Consider the following 27,687-nt stretch of genomic DNA (forward strand, 5'->3'; position numbering starts at 1 on the left):
TATTACTTTTAAGTTGGGGAGTCGGAGTGATTAGCATGCAAGACTCGCGACCAGAAGGGTAAAGATTCAATTCTTCCGTCAGATCAGACTAGGTCGGTTACCATAGTGTGTGCATAAGCACATTTCTACATCTGCATCTGCACTAAACAATTTTCATGTATTGCTATTCCGTAAAGCACCAGGCTATACATTTAAATCATTTAAATACATGACAGTTTAGTTATAGATTTCTTTCGAGATGTAGTTGAGCTGAATTGAAAATGGTAGCCATTTGCCATTTAATACGTTTGCCAAGGCATATCTTTTGTATCTTTTTTTCAAATTTAAATTATTTTCAGTTGAATAGATAGATTATAAAAGAAAGCACTGTTCTCAGCAAAGCTGTATCCCGGGAAAATACCGGGAAATTTTGATCATTTACAACAATTATTTTTCTTGGCATTTGTCATTTTGCAGCTTGGCACATCCATTTATCCATTGAATGTATTTCCTTTATTCCCATTTTTCAGAGGCAACGTCGAATGTGTTTTTTTTTTAACCCCTTCACAAAAGGTTACATCAGGAAAATTATCCAGAGTCTTCTAATTGCTTTCATTTCTAAGCAGCTCTATGGTCAAATTGATATTTTTATGTACAATCATTTTATTTACATTTTATCTAATTTAGGTATATACATGGAGATAAAAAAAAACTTGAAAAACTAGCATACTAGTGTGAATTAAAGGGTAGACATCATTTTTCTTAATGAAGGTATGTTTTGATTTTTAAAAGTAGAAGTCCTTGATTTGCTGCTATAGGTCAGTGTTAATATTTGCCTAACACGTCATACTATCAGGGTTCCTTGAATCCATAAAAGCCTGGGGGAGGTGGCACCATCCCCTTCCCCAGTAACAACTAGCAGACTACGGTGCAGTCAGAAAAAAGTGGCACATGCACAATTGTGCGCACGCCACTATAATTAAACTCAACAACAACAAAACACGTCATTCTTTGAGTAGAAGTTGTATGGTGTATGTTGATATTTTTTAGGGTTGTTTGTTGTCAGTGATAACAGATCATTTTGACAAGCCCATTTGAAGGTACATTACCAGCCTTATCGGTAATGACTACACTGTGCGCAGGTGATGATTTTTAAAAATGATGGAATAAAGTATGGGATATTTTGGATATAGAGCAAATAAAGACTAATAGATAGCACAAAAATTTCACGAGAAAATTTTCTACATTTTTAAGTTTCTTTATTGATCGATAGAATTGTGAATTGGTAGACAAATTTGAAACTTTCATTGTAGTCACATAATTCTTTCTCAGATAACTTAACTAGCTAGACATTTTCTATAACAGGCAGTTTTTCAAACAGTTCACATATATCATGTAATGATCTATTATTCTGCAAAATAGCCAGGTGTCAGTCCCTTTCTTAATGATTAGCTATAAAATTATTGGTTTATTGTTTGGCAATAAGTCAGTAAGACCAAGTGGGGTATGCCTTGTGATATGACCCTTGTTGACTGTGCCTGTCTGATCACAGTGGTCATTTATAACTTCTCACAAAATGCTTGACCTATTTTTAGATGAATCTACAGGGTGCTTTCTGGCATGAAAGTCTTTAAAATTTGTTGAAATTATGTTGAATTGACATCTATTATGGCCACTATTGCTAAAATAAAATACATGGCATCTTCTATTAAAAAACCAACGCTCAACATAATTTGATGATATATCATCCTGCCCAAAAAGTCTTTTAAATTTATTAAAATGATGACTCTCCGTCATCCAACTGACCTTACCTTATTGACCTGTTAACCTCCGACAAACATTCAGTATTTGTCAAAGAAAAGCGTTTCAGTTTCGGTGATATGTTTATTAACAATGATTTTTTTTCTTAATTATACTAAAGTAGCATAAATGATACTGCCCTAGGCAATGAATGTATCTTTGTATTTCAAGTTGGTACAGTAATAACATACGTGTTTTATTTTAGTCAATGATGAACATTAGTTTTGAAAGGCAATCCCTCTAAGAGATGTTAATGTGTTTAGTACACGGTCTTATCCTTATTAATTTGAACTTTCTTTAGTTTATGCTGCCATAGAGGTAAATAAATTTAAAACGTATAACAAAAGATTAGATAGTTGCTATTTAGAAGTACACTATTATAAGTAATAATTTTAACGTCTAGCACGCTGTTTGTCATATGGAATTTTAATTAATGAGGTATGTTTATGTAAACAGGTAAATACATGCTTAATATATCAGAAGATATTTGAAACCATTTTGTTTGTATTTCTTTGTTATTAATTACAATTTTCGTCCCCACCAATCATTTAGCTCAATGACTGAATGTTAAGTCACTCGAGTGTCTGAACGATTTAGACATTAAAATATTAATTTTGGGACAAACCAATGTTAAAGTGTACATTTTTAGACTTTGAAATAATGCAATCTGGAGTCCCATTGCTTCCTATAGAATACAAAACTCGCGCAACAAAGCCCAAAGTTAGGTGGTTCTCCACACATATTCTAGGTGCTTTCATTTTTATATATTATTTTCAGTTTCTAGCATGTTTTGTTCTTCAAATTATCGAAGGCACGTGCTTTTTTACCTAATTTTGTTTAAACAGACTGTGACATTTGCCATCAGTTGTGTCTATGTTCAGCAGATCGTGAGAGAGACCACAAGTTTTATCCGTCCAAGGTTCGTCTAAGTTTCGGGAAAGGTGTAAATCTGACTCCGCTTTTGCAGAGAATCAGATTATCGGCTGTTCGACTTGCATAGATACCATTAACTCCTTTTTACCATTGTTGATCGAAAACTTGACGAACCGTTGCAAAAGTATTTATAAACATTTTGATAACCCAGCTTATTATCGCGACAGTCAGCTTATCAGAGGAAAACGGCGGACGTATACGATCCATGGAGGTGCGTCTAATGGTTAATCGAATAGCCTGATTGGCAAGTGGCGATAGGTCAGTGTGGCACTCACAACTAAAAGTATGATAACTTTTAACTGGGGGGCCCCGAGTGGCCGAGTGGTCTAAAGCGTTCGCCGTTAAGGATCACTACCATCTCACCTCTGTCTGCGCCGGTTCGAGTCTCAGATTCAGCCAATGTAGATATGTGAGAAAGCATGCCAGTAGCTTCTCGTGGGTCGGTGGTTCTTTCCGGGGTTTTCCCGGGTTCTTCCTCCACCATTAATACTGGCCGCCATATATGGCCTATCGTGTGCTGAAAAATGGCGTTAAACCCCACAACAACAACAACAACTTTTAACTGACTTCAAAAAAGTGTTCTGTTTATTTTAAACAATTTATACAGAACCCATACTAGCATGAAAATGTGAACAAAGATGGTGGTCCTCTTTCAAATATGGCCAAAGCTGGAAAACACTTTAAAGACTTGTTTAAAAAAAAAGCTCAGTAGAATTTGACCAAATTTGATGCAAACATCCTGACATAAAGTGTTTTCAGGTTTAGACACGTGATGCCAATCTTCCATTAAAATATGGCTGATGTTACTTATAATAGACGGTCATTTCAACAGAATTAAGCTAAATTTGATAGAAAGCATCCTGTAGCGGAATGAAGAGCTGTCATTTTTTTTTAAAAACAAATTCCACCTGGTTGCTAAGGAAAGTAAACCATTGTTTTGGGTAATGACTTGATGATAAATAATGTCCTGGGAAGCATTCCCACCAAGTTTGATCATTATTGGCTTGGTCGTTTTGAAGAAGTTGAAAATGGATTTTCCATATTTCTGTGCATAATCACTGTTACAGTGGAGAATTTGATGGTAGGGAGAATTTGCATGTCTTTATTATTAAATTGAATGTTAGTATCTAATATTGGATAGACTTTAAAGAGGAATTGTTTAGATATGTATAAAATGCATCTACTTTGGCTTGCATGAAGTGCACTTTCCAATGATTGTGGTAGCTCGTATGATTATGTTACTTTTATGATAAGAAAACATTTAACAGTTGCCAGGTGACCAGCATGAGTCAATAAAGTACTGATGTAATAGTGATAGAAATCGGGAAGAAAGAATAAACAAAATAAGATGAGGGAATGAATGAAAAATTGCACTTCGATACACAGCTCTTTACCAACTTGAAGCAGATGATGCAGTTTAGATTGAAGAGATTATATATATATATATATATATATATATATATATATATATATATATATATATATATATATATATATATATATATATATATATATATATATATAAGAGTGGATTTATAGGTTTAGCGCCATTTTCAGCACATGATATATATGCATGGTGGCCAGTATATCTGGTGGAGGAAGAACCCGGGAAAACTCCGGTAAGATCCCCGACCCACGAGAAGCTACTGTCCAGCTTTCTCACATACCCTACATTGGACTAGCCCAACACTCGAACCTATGCGTACAGAGGTGTGATATATTCTCAAAGGTTGGCCGGAGAAGGGGTTGTTAGCTATCTTCGGTGTTAATGGTAGGTCATTGCGCGTTTACCATCATTTGCTCTGGATCGAAATACTATTTTCTACATCACCCTTTGGTTTGCACTGGGTTTCCTGTGGGTGTTTTAATAAAACAGAATATATTTCAGGTCTCAGACCTTGAATAATTTTACTAATCATTACGATCTGGAGGGGAACGACTATAGATTATTGGTTTGTGCGCTGGATTTGCTACCAGAAGATGGTACCAACGGATCAGGAAGGACTGGCTTCTGTTGTACGTCGCTGGGGAAGGCACAATATAGCTGTGTAGCAGTAAAACTCAAAACCCCAAAAAGAGAAGGATTTTTCAAAGTTTAGATATATTGCCCAGGAAGTGTTTCTGGATCCGCTCAGGTTGGGCATGATTTGGTCTGGATCTGCTGTTTTGGCTAAATGTACATAAACAAAATACACTGTTTCATATCTTTAACCAGACAAACATGGAATTAGTTTATAAGCGTTTCCTTGTATTTTCAATATGTAATACTGAATCTAAAGATGTGTCAACAAAACAAGTTTCAGTGGAGAATTTTATGCCACCCGTAGAATGTTGTTGTTGTTGTTGTTGTGGGGTTTAACTCCATTTTTCAGCACGATAGGCTATACATGGCGGCCAGTATTAATGGTGGAGGAAGAACCCGGAAAACCCCGGAAAGAACCACCGACCCACGAGAAGCTACTGGCAAGCTTTCTCACATGCCCACATTGGCTGACTCTTAGACTCGAACCGCCGCAGACAGAGGTGAGATGGCAGTGATCCGTAACGAAGAGCGCTTTAGACCACTCGGCCACTCGGGGCCCACCCGTAGAATGTATTGTCAGACATGCTGTCTATACTCATTTATTAGTTGGGTCCAATTGCAAACAACATATACCCTGATCTGCTCTTAAATAATTTGCCAGAAGATCTCTGTGTTCATTGCTCTACTGATTGCTCCTAACCAACAGCGGAGACCCAGATCTTCCTTTGCGTAATGTAACCAGTAGATATGGGTCTATGCAGTTTGAAGTTGAATCTGTTTTATACCCGAGTACATGCAGTAATTGTAATAAATTTATTAATGTATCCAGTAACTGTAAATAAAACAATGCCTCTAAAAAGTTTATGTTTCTTAATTAATTACAGAAAACTGAGGTAAATATATATTACCTGATTAAGGATATATCGGGGGCCCCGAGTGGCCGAGTGGTCTGAAGCGCTATCTGTTACGGATCACTGCCATCTCACCTCTGTCTGCGTGGGTTCGAGTCTCGGATTCGGCCAATGTGGGTATGTGAGAAAGCTTGCCAGTAGCTTCTCGAGGGTCGGTGTTTTTTTCCGGTGATTTCCCGGGTTCTTCCTCCACCATTAATACTGGCCGCCATGTATAGCCTGTCGTGTGCTGAAAAATGGCGTTAAACCCTACAACAACAACATGGATATATCGTATACACTTGCTTATAAATCAATTACAATTACAAACAACATAGACCCTGATCTGCTGTCACATGATGCGCTTTCAGATCTGCGTCTGTGCAGTTTGCATCTGGATTTGCCTTAAAAGCGAGTGTATAGGGCAACTGATCATAAGTGTATGATATTACATTACACAGTAATCAGAGAATACAATAAACGTTCAAGATTGACGCCAATTAAGAAATCAAATCAGCACCATTAGCAGGCAGATAAGTGAAGCGATATTTAATGGCCAGTATTCATTGAGTTTGGAAAGGTCTGTCTCTGGATTAGACTGCTTATTGTTCGGAAGAAATATTATTATTTGTTTGTCATTGCGTGTCCAGTGCCGTGAAAATTAAACCATTTCAATACAGTATTGGGTTTCAGACTTATATTACACAAGCAAGGATAGTTTCAAAAGAAGATTACACTGAGATCCAGTGCAAAGTTAAGATTTACCTTTCCATACAAAAGAGAATATTCTTAATTTTTGTCTTTGTTCAAGTCTCTTTGTTGAACATCTGTAATACTTCACAAGGCACCTCCATAAAAGGTATTTCACAATCTGTCGAAGAAATATAAAATGTCTAACAAACGCTAACCTTTTAGAATTTTTCACAGAGAAGAAAAACAATCATTATTCTTTCTTACCAGTCTAAGGTTTATTTGACGGGACTATACTTGTTTTGATTGTTGTTTTTCAACAAGAACTTATTTATCATTATTTGTTGTTATTATTATTTTTATATATATTATTTGTTATTACTATTATTATTATTATTATTATAAATTATTCTTATAATATATATAAACGCTCTGAAGAACCAGTGATCCATGGAATCTTCAGGCAAGCTCTCTCGCGTATTGGCCGAGCCTGTGACTACAACCCACGCGGACAGAGGTGAGATGGCAGTGATCGGTAAAGGCGAGCGCATTACATCACTCGATCACATCGGAGCACCTTATTAAAGATGCATTTAAAAAAAAATAAACAACTTACGTAATAATAATCCTGTCAGTAAAATAAGTTGACATTTTAAGGACCTGTACCTGTTTCTATTCTTGGCATTTGTTAATTGTTATTCGTAGGTAAGCACAGGTCAGAGAAAAATGACCTGAATGTAATAATAATAATAATGATAACCTGTTTCGCCAGTGTACATAACTTTACTCTAGCTCCCACATAGTACTCTTTTTACGTGCATGCTTGTTGTAGCGGTTGCTACTGCTTTATTTGGCTATCGTTATCTAGAGGGTGATCGCCCTCGGTATTGTTGCCGGATCGAGTAAATATTAAAATGAAGTGTGAACCATATAGATGGAATAAATAGAGATTTGAGCAGATATATAGAACAGAATGACACGAGCCCCCGTACATGTTAAAACTAAAATTTAATCAGTTACATAAACAACTGGGATAATGCATTACATTAGGAAGATGCAGTTCAGTTCGTAATAAATCTTTCACCGAATTTCAAACACAAATATATTTATATAAATAGCCGATTTGTTTTAAATGATAGAATTAGTTCATCATATAATCGAGTGAACGATCGAAGTCATTGCCTTGCACAACTTCATAACCTGCTGATTCCGGTGTACTCCAACTTCACTATGATGGTTCCTCTATGTCCTTTCGCTTTTCCGACCTCCCTACTGTCTCGCCTCTTTTCGGCCCTCAGACTTTGTGTGCGTAAGAGGATACGTAAGTACGTAGATACTTGGATAAGTATGTACGTGGATCCGTCCGTGGATCTGTTTCCCCTTAATAAAATAAACAGAGAAGCGACCTAAATCAGTTGTCCTACTGGGAACAGATCATTACTTCCCTCTCGTTATGTCAGATATCGTTATATCGAAATTCCAACAGACCAAAGGCTGTCTGGGCAAGCTAAACGTGGTAGACCATAAACAAACCTAGTTTCAAAACTTTAATTTACTTCCTAATGGCTGTTCCATTACTGATTCCCATTAACATTACACGAGACATAACGGTTCCGTTCTGGTCTCAATTGCACAAATGAATGAATGAAATTCATTATATATCTTAATTACGTTATTTTCAGCAAATTCACACATTCAAGTCTTTATTATGCGTGAAATCATCTAAGATCGGCGAATTCAAATGGATTCTTGTAACTTATATCAACCAAAGTAATGCACGAAATTCTTAGATTCCTATAACAATCAAGACAACAAATTCAAACAATTCGTCAAACTTATATAAAGAAGATCATTGTACGGATTCAGATAGATTAACTCAAACACAGTTACACTCATTTGAAGAGAATTGACCATCGGATTTAAACAACTAAATTCATGCAAATAAAAACAATTAAATTTTTAAGCAAATCGTTATATCGGTATCAACGACTTACATGAAAAAGATGCAGATACCTTGTGCTTTCAAGCTTTGTTTGCTTCTACCGCTAAAATTGTGTCCCTTGACTTTCCAGACATTGGATCCCATTGACCAATGTTTTACGATATAATTTCTTCCAAATTTACTCTCGGAATCCCATAAATTTTCACTCTTTCATGAAAAACGCAGACTGACTTTATTTCTTTCGATGTGGGCAATTTAAACCCCAGAAATTTTCGTGTGGGAACCACGCCCCTTATTTAGCGTAACTAATCATGAATCAATATATGTACCGCCTTTTATAACCAGGCGCCAAAATTGCGGTTAACATGACTTATAGAATTCCAAACAACAGATCTGGAAAATTTCAAATCTGACTACCGATATAAAATCGAAGGTACCCTTCCTTTTCAAGTCGTCTAACGGTTAAGTAAACGAATGCTTAATTAAGAATCACTTCATCTCCCGACACAAACATTAGAAATCGTTGCAATGTGTAATTCCGGTTTATTTTTTAGCTTGTGCAAAGGATGCATTGGTATTATTATTTTATAAATATTATTTTGCTTTACTTTTCTTGTTCAATGTTTGATGGATCCAAATAAATGCAGTCAATACAAGAATTTGATCCAGAATAATCTGGTTCGACAAGTTATTTCCCTTACGGAGAGGCTGCATGAGGGAGCAAATATGTCTACACCTAAAAATAATCCTTTCGGGCTTTTTTCAGTGTGGACCATATGTAGTTGATTTTCTAAATAGTTCAGCCAAAAGATGTTTAAGAACACGTTTTCAGTTGCAATTTTAGCTATTTGCCGTGTGGCAGAAAATTGTCTGTTACATACACAAAACTGCGTAGGTGTTTTGTTCTTATTTTGGCGGAATGGACGAGTTTGATATGGTGTAGGGATACGTTGAGTCTGTCAGGGCTAGACGTATTCATAAGCCTCATATTAAATGAGTTACTGCCCCCGACTCATTATTAAAGAACGAATGCGGTTTTGTATTATTACATACCCTTTACGCTTTTATATATTTTTAGCTTTACTGAATGAATAAAATTCAAATCGAACTAGATTTATAATTTCGATTCACTTCGACTAAATATATCTACGCGCGGAGAGTAATAAAGGCACATACGTGGTTCGATTATGTGTGTTTGATATGGAAATACAGATTGGAAAGCTGTATCGAATGCTAAATAAACCTTTTAAGATTAAATCGGTATTTAGTAAAAGAGATTTTTATGCCAGGACACCGACCGCCAGCTTCTCAAACATTCAAACACAATCCTATCTTTAAGCAGCATAAATATAGTGGTTGCTGATTAGATACATTTTCTTGGGGCACACTATGCATACAAAGCTCCCAGATTTTCTTTTAATGTCAGTGTTTTCCAGAAACACACTATGTATAGTATCTGCCAGATGTTTCAGTCTTTGTTTTCCAGGAACACACTATGCTTAGTATGTTTCCATGGACACACTATGCATAGTATGCTCCAAGATTTTCTTTTACTGTCTTTCTTTTCCAGAAACACACTTTTGCATAGTATGCCCCCAGCTGTTTCAGTCTCTATTTTCCTGATTATCCCAGATTTTTCAGTCTTTGTTTTCCAGGAACACACTATGCTTAGTATGTTTCCATGGACACACTATGCATAGTATGCTCCAAGAATTTCTTTTACTGTCTTTCTTTTCCAGAAACACACTATGCAAAGTATGCTCCTAGATGTTTCTTATTTACTGTCGTTTCTTTCCAGGGAGACACTATGCATAGTATACTTCCACATTTGTTTTTGCAGTCTTCGTGTTTAGTGACACACTATGCATAGTATGCTCCCACATTTGTTTTTATAGTCTTCGTGTTTCAGTGACACATTATGCACAGCATACTCCCACATTTGTTTTTACAGTCTTCGTGTTTCAGTGACACATTATGCATATGCTCTCACATTTTCTGTCTGTGTTTTCTAGGAACATATTATGTTCCAGATTGTTCAGTTTTTGTTTTCTCGGGACACACTGTGTTCACATTTTAGTTGGTCTATGTTTTCCTGAGAAAAACTATGCTACCAAATTTTTCAGTCTTCGTTTTCCTTTGCTTCTAGATGTTCTAGTTTGTGATATCCATGGACAGATTCATACTTTGCTTCCAGATCTTTCAGTGTCTTTTGTCTGGAATTTTGGCAGACATGCTGATACAATCAAGTAAAACTTCCTGAATACAGTTATTTTCCACTTCAGATTATTCACAAGCACAAAATATCACGTGCTATACTAGTGAGTAAAGCCTTGTCTCATGTTTTAATTACGATAGTGTACTCATCTGGAATCTTGTCACGAGAAATTATGAAAGGAGGACACTTGATAATAAGTATTTAATATAATTTGTTTGGAATTATGTACGAAGTCGATTTTTGCAGCAAAATTGTTGAATTATGCAAAGTCGTTAAGTGATGAGTGACGTAGGTTCGAATTCTGTTAAGAAGAGCCTTTTGTCTCAGAACATGGTGGTGGTTGTCCCGAACAAACTTAGTCTCTTGTCCTTTTTTCAGATTACAGATAAACGTTATCACTCAGCTAGGTCTTTGTTCCCTTGCGTAAATTTAAAAACACTCAGATTATGTAGATGCACGTTTATTATTTAATTCACTTTGACAATGACTGAAACAGAAGTGTGTGTGTGTGTGTGTGTGAATGTTTATATAGCATCACTTTGTTAGAAAGTGATACTCTTTACAAAGTCTCTTGATTTTGATAAAGAACAAACATGAAACGAAAGCTTTTTGTTTTCTTCATGATTTGACTTAAAAGAACATCCTTAAACAAGAATGTTGCCAATATTAGTTCAATATTTATCACACTAAGTACGGTAGTGGCCTCTTGTGCAAGGCAGGATATGTTTACAGATGAAAGGAGATGACCCAGATAAGAAGTATTCAATCGAAATTGAGAGAAGTTTTACATGTGCTATGTATGACTCAAGCGACCTCTATTGTAATGCAGGATACCGAGGCATTTGTCCCCAGCCAAACAATTCATAACACAGCTTTATCTGGATCAGGAACTACATTGTCCACAGTAAGTAGATAGGTAGACGTTTAGCAGCCGTATTACTTTTCCAACTTGGGAACATGCATAGGACTATTTCTTACAGAAGTTGAGGAAACACTATTAATGGTAAATGATGTATGTGCCACAAGTGCATTTGGATGTCATCGTTTTCAACTTTTAATTAGAGCTTGATTTCTTATGCAGCAGTCCCTTATGATTGACCATTATATGGGCAACTTTGATGAAGTTTTTGTCCCTAATATTTACATCCTTTACGTATTTAGAGGGTCTGTCGTGTCATAGTAGACCTAGTTTTATAGTAGAGTTTTATTTGCTTTTAATATATCGCCGTGAAATAACTTCCTGATTTAATTTCTTCACTGACTCGCAGTGCAGGTTACTTTTCATGAACCATGATGGAATAATTTGCTCATTCGTGTTTACTTTACATTTTTTCTTAAATAAGAATTTTTATGCTACTGTTTTCGTGAGATTAAAATATGATTTGAAGTTGAAGTTCTGAAAACAACGTACCGGATTACAATTCCCTTAATAGTTTTTTTTTTTTTTAAGTGGATTAACTTGTCAAAGTTTCTTACCTTGCTTTTTAGTGCGATTATGCTGATCTTTGTTCTTTTTTAACGGCACATTTAGCACTTTATTTCAAGGATAATGGAAATATTTGCATTGCCAAAGGTTACACTAGGCACCCCACTCAGGCTGATTTTGGTAGGTATTGAAGCCACTAATCTGGGATTGCAAGTTAAATTGTCAACCCAACTAAGCTGCATTATGTCCCTTGATTCTATTGATTATAATGTAATGGTTCCATTTTAAATAGATATTGTCGACTGTAGTTTTGTTTATGTTGACACAAGGGTCGAACAAAGGTCTGGGATTGCAATAATGGACCTGCATAATCAGGTATGATTACCGTACTACTGGTATTCGTGCCAGATTATCCCGGTCCGATTTTACAATACCACACATTTAGATATGTGCCATGAAAACTGATATACCCGGGTGGTGGGTGGTGGTGGTTCAAGTAAACTAAATTATGTTTCAATGGAGATGCACACAATAAAGATACAAATGAAGTCTGAACTGTTTCTATGATGCTTCTTGGCTTGATTTCTAGATATAAAATGAGTAGGGGATTTCAGTCCCAAAAATTATTTTTATTTAAAATCAATTTTCAGAAAACATGGTCTCACTTTATTTCAGGAAAATGAATAGATTCTGCAACTCTTGATAGTGCTAAAACACATATGAATAGCATCAGTTTTAATTCGGACAATTCTTTTATATGTATTTATAAACTTTTTTCAGCTCAATTATATCAGTGTTTACGTAATACTAAACTTGAGAAATGATTAAACGTAAGGACTGAAAAAACTATTTATAGAAGGACCATTATAAGGGAAAGATAACTCGATGGGTCTTTCCAATTACGGACAATACAATAAAGTTAAATAATGGCAACAAACTGAGAGAAAAAAAACAAAAAGGCCTCCATCCAACTTCTGACTTCACTTCAGTGCACATTGTTTTTGGATTGTTAAACTACAAGAGAAAGGGAAAATTGATATTCTAGTATGTACATAGTGGCTAAAGTCTGTCATTGTTTGCATCTGATTAGTGTATCATCCTTAGAATAATTATTTTTTGTTTTTAGTAATGTATTTTTTTAGTAAGGTACACACACAAACATATATATATATATATATATATATATATATATATATATATATATATATATATATATATATATATATATATATATATATATATATATATATAATTGTTGTTCTTCAAACAATGCATGCAAATTAGGACAAATTATACTTGCCTGAATTACTTTAGCGGATTTTATACAGTTTTCTGTACTTGAATGATCATGACTAGTAATATAAAATGTGGTACCACACATAATCTTTGTGATGCTTTTTTTTATTTTTTTTAACACTGCAAGTGCGCAATGACTACTACAAAGAGAACACTTAGCTTTTATTAACGAAACTACCATCACCATAATCATCATTATGACAACTGCTGCTAATTGAAAGTTTAAAATATGACATGCAACATTCCACGAGTAAAAAGCACTTTCTGTGAAATAGAATATAACATGGTTTCTTATATTAGGTGTGTGTGATCATGGTTTGGTTTGCTGTTTCAGGACACGGCATAATGCCAATCCGTTAGTATTAAGTGCCTTACCCAAGGATAAATCGGGGATTACTGTTTTTGTCATGTGTTGTTATTTGAACTTTTTCTATCTCAAAGTTTATCAAAGATTCATGTATTATCTATGAGTTCCAGATCCCCTAAGCAATAGTCATGCAATAATTTGTAGGTGTAATCAGAATCATCACCATCATACACAATGTTATACCACTCTGCAAGGGGTCCCCCGAGCGGCCGAGTGGTCTAAAGCGCTATCCGTTACGGATCACTGCCATCTCACATCTGTCTGCCTGAGTTCGAGTCTCGGATTCAGCCAATGTGGGTATGCGAGAAAGCTTGCCAATAGCTTCTCGTGGGTCGATGGTTCTTTCCGGGGTTTTTCCCGGGTTCTTCCTCCACTATTAATACTGGCCGCCATGTATCGTGTGCTGAAAAATGGCGTTAAGCCCTACAACACCAACAACAACAACTATAACCACTCTGCAAAGCCAGGAACAGTTGATATAGATAGCCCTCTGTACCAAACCCGTTGCTCGTCTTCCTGACAGTAATGTTTTGCTAAGTTCTCCGTTGGAAGTGGTAACTTGTCATCGAAGCCAATCCGAGGAAGAATGTCAAGAGCTTTTGAAATTAGTTGTCCATCATTTGTCAGGAGATCCTGGACACTGAGTTTCTTTCCGTCATGGGAAAGGTTAAAGACATAAGCTTGTTGAATTTTAGCTTCAAACTTAAATCCTTTTCTTTTTCATTGTTTGTACATATTTCTTCAAGTTGCCTATTCATAACCTCAGGACTTTGCCACAACCCATCGTAAATAATTGACGCGGTTAATTCTTTTTCTCTTATATGTTCTTCTTTTCCAGTTCTTCATTTTTATGTTGTCAGCCTTTCAGTGTTTATAATTGTGTACAGCTATTGCCATTTCGTTCTTTTGCATAGTTCTCCCTCAGTTTTCTACACAACTGATGTGCACCTTTCAAAAGTTGTTCTTGTCTGCTTTCGTTTTGTCCAAACATTCAAGCGTCCTGTTGTTCGTAAACATTATACAGACTCATTTCAAATCTGAGTTGCATTTGGTCTCTGTTTTGTGAGAGTCTGCCACGCCAACTACGTGTTCGGGAAATGTCTGTTTTGCTGCCGACACACTCTCTTTGAGTTTCTCTGAAGGTTCGGGAAACTTGCTTCATAGCAAATGATCTTTCACACTTTTGCTAAGGTAATTTTTCCATGAGGTAAACAACAGTTCCAAGAATTTGTCACGCGACTGTCGAATATCATTGTTTCTCTCAATCAGCTTGTTAAACATGACATTCCTGTCAATCGTGTCAGCTGGAAAGAGACTCTGATTTCCAGTCATGAAAGAAGCTTGATCTTTCGCAATGGCTTTCAAAAAAGCTTCCATATCGATATGGTATCTATTCATATATTAAATGTAGGTACTGGATTCGATTAAGCGCAGAAATGGCGCTGTGAAGAACTTGCTGCGTTATCCGAGGCCTTGCATCCAAAAAATGTGTAGCTTTTTTTTCCATCGGCAGACACTCGATGCAAACGTAAGTTTCTTGTTTTATGAACATTATCAAGAAAATAAACAGAGTCGTGTCTCAAATAATACACGACTTCAGCATAATAAAGGAAGTTTTGAGAGATCGATAACAGCCACGTTTTTCATCAGCACCTTCAGCCAACGCTTTGGCCCTTGTTTAGATCGTTCCGATAGTACGGATTTATTGGTTTTGCAAAATAGTTTTGTGGGGGGTGTTCAACAGCCCTTACTGGCTTGTCATTATTAGCATCCTCAAATTTGAATAACACTTTCTCTAGTTTCAGCTAACCCTCGGCACCAGTAGTCCAAATTAAATCTATGGGAAAATAACTCATGAAATATAGTTACAGTTATAGAAATATGGAAAAACAAATAGAGGGTGGGTGAACCTTGCCTCTCCCATCCCATATATATATATATATATATATATATATATATATATATATATATATATATATATATATACTAACCCTTTGAGTCCCCCTTCCCGAAAACATACAATTCGATAGCCAGCAGGAACATCGGTCAGGTTGTGTGTGTGTAGGAAAGGTTCATGTTTTGAACGTTCGTTGATTTGTAGGGTTATCAGTCTGAACAAGGGGTTCAGTGGCCGTATGCTTTATTGGTCTTTATATACGCTAGCTCAGTGTCTATGAGTCTATGATGTTAGCAGTGAATTAAATATTTCACGTTCAGTATCAAGATAACAAACCCACTGACGTAAGCTGTATTGGGGTTGAGTTGATTTAAAGTTTCTCTTTGTACTTTACTGCAATAATATAAATTACTTGTTTTACCATTATATGGCCAAAAAATCTGAAGCTTTCATTATTGAAGGGGAGTTTGAAAAACTAATACGTAATTAGATGCACTTGGTAAAATAATATGATCACCAGTAATGTTAACCCGTAACTTACTTGTCTGTCGAAAATCATCGTAGTGTATTAATGTGTCGTTTTGCTTTCGTGAACATTTCTGGTTCATGTTAGAAAGCAATTTGCTAATTTGGACAAATTATAAAGTGGCTTTACTATAAAAGAAAATGTTAATTTTGTTTTGCCTTTGAATGAAAACCCAAATTTTCTGCATAATTGCTCAGTGCATTTTAATATTGTTTTATGTTTTGTTTCATGACAACGGTGCATTGTTTTGTGTCATTGCCTCAGTATGTCCTTTGCATGATGGAATGCAGATATAGCTGAGAATCATTTCCTAAAAAGCAATACATGAAGTAACTTTAAAATTACTTTAACAATGCAGCCAATGTTTAATTTTTTGCATTTGTAACGATTTCCATTTTAGCCCAAATTTCCAAAGAAGAAAATCCAGATCAAATACAATTATTTTGACTGACCTACTTTAATGAATATCATAAATGCACTTTTAGTTTAAAATTGTTTTATTCAGTAAATCAGATTTTAGAATTCTTTGCCAAATACGGTATGCTATTTTTGTTTTAAACTAACTGCTTAAACTTTACCTTTGATATATTGAGAGTAACTGCACATTTGGACCAATGAAGCTGCTCCCAGATGTGTTCAGGCTAATTAACCTTCTGACCAATGAATCCATTTTCAAATATCTTTATATTAACGAACCGTCTGACTAACAAAACCGAAGACCATTGAATCCCATTGCTGTCGGATAACTTCCGATTAACGAATATTCAGATTGTTCAGCTCTTCAGCGTATTGCTTTAAACCATGTACGCGAACACTTTGGTTTGTGTACATAATGGCTTTTCTCCATTTCGATTTGGAAATTCAGTGTACTGTTTAATAGACATTGTGTTTATTTTCTTTTGTATGTCGATTAGTTTAGTGATTTATATAATTCACTCAGCATGAACCCAAATCATTCTACATTTGTTTGAAGTGAGCTGCTGGACGTTATAATTGTTTTCCTTTAGATGCTCCTGGCTTGCCTGTTTGCGGCAATAAATTGGTCAAATATTCGCCAAGAGAAGTTCTTGTATATATGTGCCTAAATGGAACTGCACCAAAATATCCCTCCAGAAAGTTTCAATGTATTTCCATGCAGTATCGATAAATCAGAATTGTAAAACGTATCAGTGTCAACCCACAACTGAAAACTCCAAGAAATGTTTTCAGTACTCGTCCAATACTCTCTATGGAATCCACTTCCACAACTGATAAAGTCAGCTGAATATATGAAAAGATTCCAAAAGAATTTTATTCCAATATATGCGTTTCTAGGAATGTTAGAAAATTTTATAATAACATGTTTATGTTAAGTGTAAACGCGTGCTGTATGTGTTTGAGATAATTTGAGCTTCGTCTCCCATTCACCGAAAAGTAGTATTTGAAAATAATAGTCCTTTTTTACTGGTACACAGAAGAGATTAACGGTTAAAATAGATATGATAGTTGTATGATCTCCAGATATGGCTGGCTTGTAATATGTAAAACTGAGTTGATTTGTTTTAACACCAATTAAAGGTATAGATCATATAATGTATGAAAACGGTTTCTTCGTTTTTTACATGGTATATAAAAAAAAATTAATATCAAATTATCTTATTTGTCAAATGTCATTTTCTTTTTGCTATATTTGATAATGCAGTAATAGTAAGAATGTGAGACTTTAGTGAAATAAGGAAATGGAATACTTCAAATAGTAAGAGATCAAGCGGTGTACCCAGCTGAACACCAGAATCAGCAGTGACATAGTGTACAATCGTTCGGATTATCTCTGTGATTTCTTTGTCTACTACGTGAAATACTTGCTGTCAGATACACATATAACCTTATTTTGCAAACAACTTTCATTTGACAGTAACAGATGGTTGGGTTGTATTGAAGCTTTGGACAGATAGTTATGAAGGATTATCGCCGGACGCTGTGCAAAGTACCTTAAAAAATGAAATGTTACTTTTGCCTGTGTTCCCATCCTATGGATTAAAACGTGGGCATTTTCCCCTCCTAGATCATTAATCATGTGTTCCTATACTGTCGTAGACCATGTGTGGATCTAACTCCTGTCCCAGATTGTGTGTAATTACTGTTACCATCTCTGAACCAAAAGTTTACTACACAGTGAAAAGGTCGATTTGTGGGATTAGAATACGAGATCTCCCACATCACTGAGCATATTTAAATGCCGTTGTTTTGTTTGTTTTTTTATAGTTTCTTGTGCAGAATTTTTCACAGATCCTTTTATGCCATGATTTTGATATGATTTTGGCGGGGAGGGCTTGTTATATGAGTAAATAAATAATCTCGATCGCCTTAATCTTTTTTTCATTTTTATTTAATTAAGGTCTAGTATTTCTATACAAGATAGGGTAACTTGGTTCCACCTGAATCAGATAAGTTTTAATGATTCTTCACACCTGTCATTGGAGAGCCGCAGTGGCCCAGTGTTTAGCGTGCCAGACTCACGAGAAGTAAAAGTGCGGGTTCGAGTCCTACCGTCGAACCAGCCTAGGTCAGCTACCATGGTGTGTTTATGTGCATGGTACTTTACAGCAGTTGTCTAGTCACTAAACAACCTATTTGTGATGCTGTGCCGTAAAGCTCCAGGCCAAACACAAGTCATCTCCAGAAATAAAGAATAGCATAGTCACTTGAGTTTTATAGTGATTGGTGAAAGTTATGATTATAAATATTACATTTTTACATATTACATAATCAAACGGGATAAAGCATTATATTTCATTTCTAACAAGGGCAAGGTGTTAGCTTCATTTATCCTGAATGTAAAAGCTTCAGGTTGTCGAGTTTATATATACACTTAAATTATTGACAGTATTTTTACTTTGTATGAAATGTTATCTGTCTATTTTGGTTTTTAAAACAGAAAATCAGAATTAGTCTAATAAACACGTACGTGCAATAGCAAGCTGCATTAATAGAAACAGTTAAGCTCAATAAGATGCAATTAATTATTGCATTCTTGTATCAGTGAACTCAAAAGATTTAATTTCTGTCAGTCGAAAATCATGTACATTGAGGTTATTGGATGAAACAGTCAGCCGAAGAAAAGAAAATCTAGGTTTCTCAGTTCTCATCACATCAGAAATCGACCATTTAATTTTCGAGGGGTAGGTAAAACTTACTACATTCATCCCCCCCCCCCCCCCGCGCGTTCTGATTTGCAGAATAAAAACAAAAATAACACTAGCTAGAAACAATTTCTTGAGCTGAAAGAAACAAAAAATGTAGAGGTTAGAAATATAACCTCAGCACTCTCCGCCCCAAATCGTTAATTGCCTGCCCCTTTCAGCAGACTCCAAATATAAACACGCTCGCGATATGGCCCGCTTTTGGCCCATTGCACCACACCTAGGGTAAAATGTTTGCCGAACTAGGCCCAAACTGAAATTCAACACTGATTGAGATGGTATTTTTTTACTGATTACCATAGAAACTTTTGAAAACAGCTTATAAAGGTGTCTTTGGAATAGACACCTTGACATTGTTTATCTGCAGCTGAGCATGCAAATTGTTTGAGAGATTTATGGGTTTCTATAGCAGGTCCCTTGTCCAGGTATGTACCTACCCGTCTGTCGTCTGTTACCAAAATAGGGCAGTTTGTGTACGGTTACTAAGTGCAGATATAAATACAATTACGACTGTGTCAACCTGGTGTTAGATATAGTGTGCACATTAGTTTTTCGTCTCCAGTCATGTGCAGATGAACAACCCCATTCAACACGGTTGTTGACTGACTCACACCTGATCCGGAGGGAATATCGTTTGTGTGTGCTGAAATATGAAATTGGAACATTTATACATACATACATACATATCCCAAGGCATTCGGAAGTAAGAGATATGATAATGTAGAAGAACGGATCTGATTGGAACTTAGCAAGTGAAAGTAAAGGATGTAGTAATCTACTGGGAATATAGTTTCCTATCATTGGAGCTTTGTTGAACAGTTATATTTTATCATTAAACAAGGTTCTGTTAAAGGAAACATAAGAAACGCACAGGTAATTACTTGTTTTTCATAGTATACGGCCATTTTATAGATTGATATGATAATATTTGTCAAACCTGCTTCTTTTTCAGTATCGTAAACAACATATTTATACATGTTCAAGCGGTTCAATTTGGCTGGGTTCCAGCCCGTTTAATATCGAAATGTTTGCTTCCTATCTCGGCTGTTCTGTTTGACAACATAAGTAAATACACCCATCCGTGACAAAGGTGTAGTGTTTCCTGCAGTTTTGTTCATCCAGCCTACACGAAAGTATCATGAAAAACTCCACACACGTTCTGATATGTCGCACAATAAATGTTAATTAAATAAAAGAAAGCTGTGCACGTATTTGCGGATTTTGTAATGGGTCATATAATCAGTTGTGTAAGCTCATGTACTCAGTTTTCTATGATACCTGCATAGACCAGTTCAATTCCACTCCCTCAGTGTTTGTTCTTGTTAAAGGCACTTAGATCCCATTTACTCGGCATGTTATACCCAGTAACGTCTTAAAAGAACCGTTAACCTACCCTACACCCACCCACCCCATCGCACATGATATAAATAAATGATGACGAATATGATGATGATATGTTTTCATCATATACAGTATACCCATTATGTACACCCTTATTTTATTTCTTTTTTTGCATAGTTTTGACAGTTGAAAATTTCAAAAACTCGCGTTTTCATATTTATGTTTTCCTTCATGTATGGTATTCAGTAAATACAGTACGACTACAACAGTATTATTGTCGAGCCCTCATATAATCTGTTACCATTTTCAAGAAAAGAGTACCTTAATCCAGGAACTGACATCTCGTTAATCCTATATGTATTTTGATTTTTTGCACATCAAAGAGTATGCATACTAATTAAGTCAGCTACAAATTGTCTTAAATAGATTTCAGAAATAGTAAGAGGAAATTTGGTCGAAATTTTCGAAATTAAAAATTTTCTCTATGCACTTCTGCCTATTACATAACAAATTCATGATGAACCCAAACCCGAACATTATCTTCATTGTTCTTTTATCCCTGTTGTTGTGGGGGACCAAAGTTTGAGATTTTTTTTGGGGGGGGGTAGCCGTTAACTAACTTTCCTTCCACATATTGGATACCTCGTAGATAAATAAAAAAAAAATTCAAGTCCTGGATTTAATACAATTCGTGACAAACACAGATTGGAGAGCACAACGAAAGGTCTTACTCCGGTTATACGGGCATCAATAAAATCTAAGCTTTGCTCTAGCTCGACCTACTACGGATCAGCTCGAAAATCTTGCCTGCATACGCGTGATCCGATACATAATCAGTGATTTGGATTTTGGGAACTTTTAGAACTTCCATTTCACAAATTCTCCATGTTGAGGGAAATGAATCATCATTTTAAATAAGACGAATTTTATCCTTAAGTCATGAACCAGTCCTATCCTTTGTCGTGGTAAATTCAGTGTAACTAGTTTAGTTACCATACATCTCTGTATACAGACGGTTCGAAGGTTGCAACTGCCGGTGCAAAATTTCACGGCACTAGCTGAGTCTTGTACAGGAAGGATAAAGCCTCCATTTTTCAAATGAAGACACAACAGCTATGGTAAGGTCGTTGAACTGCTTTGACACCTATCAACAACAAAAAATAAAAATAAAAATGAAACAAAACGTTCTCAGGATTTCACTTCACACTGAAAGCTTGCAATATTTTCCGTTTGACATGCCGCTAATACCCAGACCCATACAGAAACATAATTTGGTAATTTAAACCGGATGAAATATTCTGTACTGTTGGTTTCCTATGTTCATAAAGCAGCCAAAGCTGCTCCGCAGTCTTCCGTTCCTGGTTGGAAGATTTCGTGTAACTCTGTATATTCTATATACTTGGCAAATTATATGGTATTCCTCGTACAGAACAGATCGCTAGGATGCGTGGGTTTTGTGCCTTTCGTGTAAAAATGTACCTACCTCATCCATGCATATTTCCTGTATAGTGAAGATCGACACTAACTCATCCATGCATACTTCCTGTATATTTAAGATCGGCACGAATTAATACGTCGTCAGTTTACACTGACAGTAGAACACGTTCTTATCTAATATTATCAACTTCCACTACGTAGGACGGACTTCTTCAAAGATTCTCTGTGTGTGTGTGTGTGTGTGTGTGTGTTACATTAAGGTATATTTGTCATTGTATATACCTTTTAAAGGTTTGTATAATCTTTACCGTCTTTCATTTTGGACTACATATTTCCATTTATTTGAAATGGTTAATCTTACTAAATACTTTGCATTTTTTTTTCTTCCTCTGTATATTTTTTATGACAACTTTCGATCACCACTATAGAGCCATTATTATGATAACATGTTGGTAAACTCATAATGTGAATACGTATTAAGTTGGAGGCCAAGTTAAAGTGAAGCGATCCTTTTCGTCATCCGCGCCGTCAGAAGCAGTTTATTAAGTTTTTAGGTAAAGATCTCATCACACTTGGCAGGATTCGTTATAAAGCTAGCATAATTTATTCCACGACATATTCGTTTGCCACCTTTATCAAGGAGTCCTGGCTTTAGTCCTAGAAAATTTATGCGAAGGCTTGGTTCAAGTTTCTTTTTCATTTTGCTTCTACATAGCAAAGACTTATAAAAATGGTTCTCGCAGCTGACTCGTTTGGCGCTCAACATTAAAGGGTTAGTGTTAGGACTGGTCTGTGTGTTGTCCGGATAATGTGACTGGGTGGAACATGATGCCACATGTCTGCGGCATGATGCGTCAGTGCTAAACATCATTATAAACTGCCACACTGCAGACATCGTAGTGATATGACTCAGATTGTTGAAGTTGCGTTAAAAATACACACACATAGATATTTTGCTTATATTTTCGTAACTCCATGACAAGATTCTCGTTATACCGAGAATGAATCCTTATGAAGCTAAGACAGTCTGAAAACAAAGACAATTATTTTGTTTACGCGCTTGCTTGATCCTGTGTCTTTGATGACAAGATCATAGCAAATTGACGTTAGGATTTTCGTTCAAGTTTTTCTTTTTGTTTTTTGTTTGTATTTCTTAAGACCATTGATTGGTTTTCTTAATACTTGGTATGAATCATGATGAAGCACTGTTAGATGGTTTTGAGGCATCACATGAAGAAAGGAAAGTTCTTGACAAAGTTGTATTCTACAATTCTAACAACGTATCGAAATATGTCGTATACTTGTATGTCATTCCCTTCTTGGAATGACAGCTCTTTTTCATCACTGTTAGGAAAGTCATTTGCTATGTGAAACAGACAGTTTATCAAAACCACTACTCCTGTGCTCCCGTGTGCTAAGAAAATGCACTGGAAATAGCATGTTACACTTAACTTTGTCTGTGCTTAAAAAAATATATACAAATTTTCACTAATAGGCATTATACTCTTTTCTGAAAGTACACGTGTGAATTTATAAAATATTAAAAACCCTGAAAGTTATCGGTTTTATTGTTAAATATGTATTCGCTGAAGTGCATAAACTGAAAATAGCCATGCAACTGTCAGTCTTTCGAGGAGATGCACATCAGAGACACAGTTTCGTACTCTTACAATTAAATAATTCCCTACTATTCAGATGTCAAAATCAAGAAGAAACCTAAACTTGCCCCAAAATGTACATATTCATTATTATAACTGGGATTACCAGTGGTAAAATGAATCTTCTCCTTCAATTTGTAACCCTTTGCAAAAGCGTTGAACTTCTCAGCAAAACATATGAAGCAATACCAATTTATCCTATGACGTGCGTTTGACCCTTTGATCTTATAGTCAAGGTCACTGATGTGGAAAATTTGGGTTAATGTTTTTGTTAAAGTTTATGTACGCCCGCCATTAAGCTTGACATATAATGCTATAATGTCCATCCGTCTCTGTGTTGTAAATTTCGTTTCCGCACAATAATCCGAGTTGTCCACCAACTATCGTTGCCAATCTGTATTGATGGTTTGCACTTGGAGTAAGGAAAAACCCAATCGTGACTGAAAACAAGCAGATACAACCTAGTGTTTGAGGGTCGCATCCAATTACATTTACAAAATACGGCATGGCTTCAGATATCACAGTCAGACCTGCAGCCTATAGGAACTTATAATGCCTGAACTGAAAGAAGAAAAGTGATTTACAGACGATACCTTGAATTCTCAACCATGTACATTTCATTAAACTTCTGTGGATAACTTGTGGTAAGGAAGAACCTCATTGATTTGGGGTCAGACCGCTGAAGGTAAAAGTCAGTAAATGAAAGACGAGTAATGATTTCCTAATAATAGCACGAGTTCTTCAGTCTTCACCAAATACAGTTTATCAAATTTTTTGTACGACTTGCAGTTGGCTTCGAGTCTAGGGCTTGACCAGTGAAGGTAGGTGAGAAAGCTTTTTTTTTTACTTACAGGCTATTATACTTTTTCTGAAAATAGTTTGATCTTGATTGTTAGTTTACAAACACCAGGTGTTATTTAAATCCTGACCAAGTTTCGAAATTTGTAGCAAGTCACGTAAACAACGTCTGTTTTTATTTCTTAGAGTAAAATGATTGGTTTTCGTCAGGGTCAAACTGGGTTTATGTGACCTTTAACAAGTACGTAGTTTCCATAACCTTCGAGAAGATGATCACGTGACCCCTTGTTTACGTTTTTGAAGACCATATAGCCTCTATTTTGGAAAATTATTCTTAGTTGCAGCTGTGCCATTTCTTACACTAGAAGTTGTATGTTGTGCTGTTTGGAGTTATTTCAAATAACTTGGATTCAAAAGGATTAATTCTGTTATTTTTCTGGAAAATAAATGTACTCATGTAAAAATTGTTCAACAAGGACATTTTAAAACAAAATGTATTCAGCCATCAGAAACCGGAGTAATAATTCTTGTTTCTACAAGGAACTGTAGACTTTAACACCACAGATTGCAGCATACGTCACCGTCTTCTAATGGAGTCTTCTTCGGGATTCGAACTTGAAATCAGTGAACATTTTGTTATTAGGACTATTAAATTATATTCGTGGATTATTTTTGGATTTGATTCTATAAAACCGTAATTTTTTTAATTTTTACTGAATTTTTTTACATGGAAATAAAATATTATATTTTTCAAAGCTTGTTGTTTTCACTCTTTCTTGTGTTACTTTTTATTCGAGCCTAAACACGTGACATAAGAATTCATATTGGGACAGAATGAACCTCAATAGTGGAGAGTTTCCAACAATCTGAGGGAGATAACTCTCTTAGTATGTTTATACACGTGACTGGACACTGTTTACGACATCGCCGCTGTACGCATTTTATGAAGAGCGCTAACATGATGATGATGTCTATTTAGTCATATATCACAATGGTGCCGATGTGATGTCCCATATGGTCACCATGACATCTGTCTTGAAAAGCTTGTTATCCTTCAAAACGGAATGCCATATCCGCCTTGTGTACCAATCTGACATCGAATATGTCCACTGCGACATTTAATTTAAACATGTAATTGCTGAAGAATATCAGAGATGGTTTTAAACATCTGCATTGAAAAGGACAATTGTACTACCTTAAATGTTTTGGAAATTCTTTTTGGCCTGTAGAATGCTAATCCCCTGAGGGACTCGTGTTTCTCAAACTTCCACAAATGACTCCTTTTCACCGTAAAATCTCGTTTGTCATATATTATGTCCATACTATTGCTTGATTTTAGAAGAGTTCATCAAATGTCATTCCAAATCGATGTTATCTGTTTAAAATTTGGATTAATCTGAAATCGCTATTTTATTTTCACCAGAGCAGATTTTGAAATTTCCAGTACTTTATATTTAGTCAGACCAGAATAGCTTCAGGGATTGTCTTTTAACACAGCTTTGTTATCAGTATTTCTGCTAAACTACAAGGAAAAACACATTCATCCCATGGTTTGGTTGGACCTGAACGAAAATAGTGTCACCACAGCGGTTATCTTGAAAACCTTGTTATCTCTACTCTTTCTACATGAACCTTCATACCAAGATGGAGATTTTCACTAAATTATTTTTTTTCATGTCAAGTTCGTTCTAAAGAAAAACATTGCCAGTCTGACGTTCAATATTTACGCCATAGCAACCATCATGAAAACTTTGTTATCACAACTTCTACTCAACAAAAAGTTAGTGACGCTAGATTTTCTCCAATACTTACGGTTTTAAATGAAAATGTTGCCGATCTGACACCCATTATCAGTTGTCCATCCAAAACGGAAAGTCGTAGAAACATGGTGTTTTCACAATAGGATTTCGTATGATATATAGTTTTTTTCTTAGATTAAAATGATGTCTGTGTCGTGTGTCAAATTTGGCTGGCACAATGGCCAACTTATCATTACATCTCGTGAATATATGATCATATCGTCATGGGGTTTCACTAAAGATTTCTTGTAATGTTTTTTTCATCCGAAATAAAAACTGGTACTGATCGGATATCCAGTATGTAGCCATCTTAAAAATCTTGTTTTGGTTACTCATTTTAACTGGAATATCATTTTGACATTGGGTTTTCATCAGAAGAGTTCGTGTGGCGTCGAATCGGTTCAGATGAATATGACTGAGCCTCAGTATGGCTAGGGTGGCTATCTAGAAAATATTGTTGTCTCCAATAGATTTCTTATGCTAACTAGCTGGTCTTACATGAAAATATAACTGCCATAAGGGTTGTCCTGGAAACCTTTTCATTACTGCCCTAAATGGATGATGATTATGACACGCTTTTTTTCATCAAAGAGTTATAACAATGTATTATTTGTCCTAAATGAAAATGGTGACTAAGTGACATCCATTATTTAGACTTCAAAAGTTAATTCGATAATCCTGTTATCGCTGATGAATACCGAAAATTATTTCAGGAGTTAAAAGGAAGCAGTGGTCTTGTTTTTAGTTCTTCAGAATTATTTTCATACGTTATTGCGCCAGTCCGTTCGATTAAAGTTTGCTTAGTTCTTCGACCCAATATTTCTGCCACAATGCCCCAGTTTTAACAAATATGCAGTTCATGTTCTTTGGGTAATTACCCAGAGTTTATTGGTCTGCTTTCACATATCGTATTCGGATGTAACAAGGGAAAGTCAGAACTGGGATCAAAATTTGGCTCTGTATAGTAAGGTCGCTAACAGGAACTTTTCGCAACGATTTATATTGATTGGCATTATCTAATCTTCTGAAGTGTTTAGTTTGATACCATCCAGGTGGGTCTCTCATGAAACTTAATTACGTCACAAATCCTGGACCAAAGGTACTACTTCTTCCAAACCAGTATAGACTGAGCAGCAAATATCCCTAAAAACGTCACAGACATTGGGACAAGGGCACTACCTCGTCACAGATCAGTTCATATTTAGCAGCAGATGACGTGCTTATGGAAAAAATCTGCTTTTACCAGCATACAGCACTGCAAATGTCGGTAAAAATTAATTTCATCATCAGCTAAATTATAGTCAATTACTTAGGTCGATTTTTTGAACAGAACTATCAGTTGCTAATACCTCTCTCTTGAACAGAACTAGTGTAGTGTCAGTTGTTAACCTCTCTCTTGCACAGAATTGGCTGGTAATGACAGCTGTTAACTTCTCTCTTGAACAGAACTGGCAGTGTACTGTCAGTTTCTAACCTCTCGCTTGGACA

The 27,687-nt window shown here is 35.7% G+C and overlaps 1 protein-coding gene across 9 annotated transcripts in view; it reads left to right on the top strand.

The window, feature by feature from the left end:
• Window positions 1–27,687, top strand: part of LOC149776786 (uncharacterized) — a 183,011-nt gene that overhangs the window by 95,712 nt on the left and 59,612 nt on the right. Inside the window, exon 1 of one of the 9 annotated variants that reach the window (XM_089941470.1) lies at window positions 11,281–11,376. The exons of 6 other annotated variants lie outside the window; for them this stretch is intronic. The gene's annotated coding sequence lies outside the window, so the exon portion shown is untranslated. Of the gene's footprint in view, window positions 1–11,280; window positions 11,476–19,741; window positions 20,040–27,687 lie in introns of those variants that run through there. 2 more of the 9 variants (XM_089941472.1, XM_089941471.1) reach the window with 2 other exon arrangements.

This window comes from Sinohyriopsis cumingii, chromosome 18 (assembly GCF_028554795.1).
Source record: "Sinohyriopsis cumingii isolate HCF-2022 chromosome 18, ASM2855479v2, whole genome shotgun sequence".
NCBI classification, from domain to species: domain Eukaryota; kingdom Metazoa; phylum Mollusca; class Bivalvia; order Unionida; family Unionidae; genus Sinohyriopsis; species Sinohyriopsis cumingii.